This window comes from Seriola lalandi, unplaced genomic scaffold, assembly GCF_002814215.2.
Source record: "Seriola lalandi dorsalis isolate HSWRI2012SDOR001 ecotype SW California unplaced genomic scaffold, Sedor1 jcf7180002054963, whole genome shotgun sequence".
NCBI lineage: Eukaryota > Metazoa > Chordata > Actinopteri > Carangiformes > Carangidae > Seriola > Seriola lalandi.
Window position 1 is genome coordinate 107960 of NW_019525514.1, and position 529 is coordinate 108488.

The 529-nt window shown below is 47.3% G+C and overlaps 1 protein-coding gene across 1 annotated transcript in view; it reads right to left on the reverse strand.

Moving 5' to 3' along the window:
* LOC147817409 (stonustoxin subunit beta-like) overlaps nt 1–529 on the reverse strand; it is a gene marked incomplete at its 5' end in the record, with an annotated part of 6073 nt that overhangs the window by 3252 nt on the left and 2292 nt on the right. The window lies entirely within an intron of this gene.

The window sequence follows — 529 nt, forward strand, 5'->3', positions numbered from 1 at the left end:
GAGACAGTTTATCTGTGGAGAGACGTCCTGATCTCAGGGACTGTTGGATCTGCTTCACTAGAGAACGATCATTCAGTTCATTCAGACAGTGGAACAGGTTGATGCTTCTCTCTGCAGAGGGAGTCTCTTCAATCTTCTTCTTGATGTACTGGACTGTTTCCTGATTGGTCTGTGAGCCACTTCCTGTCTGTGACATCAGACCTCGTAGGAGAGTCTGATTGGTCTGCAGTGAAAGACCCAGGAGGAAGCGGAGGAACAAGTCCAGGTGTCCATTTGGACTCTGTAAGGCCTCATCCACAGCTCTCTGGTAGAAGTTTGTTGAATAGTTTCTAAATAGTTTAGACCACCAGGAGGTTTGTTCTTCTGATATCAGATTGAGTCCAGACTTGATGAAGGTCAGATGGACATGAAGAGCAGCCAGAAACTCCTGAACACTCAGATGGACGAAGCAGAACACCTTGTCCTGGTACAGGCCTCTCTCCTCTTTAAAGATCTGTGTGAACACTCCTGAGTACACTGAGGCTGCTCT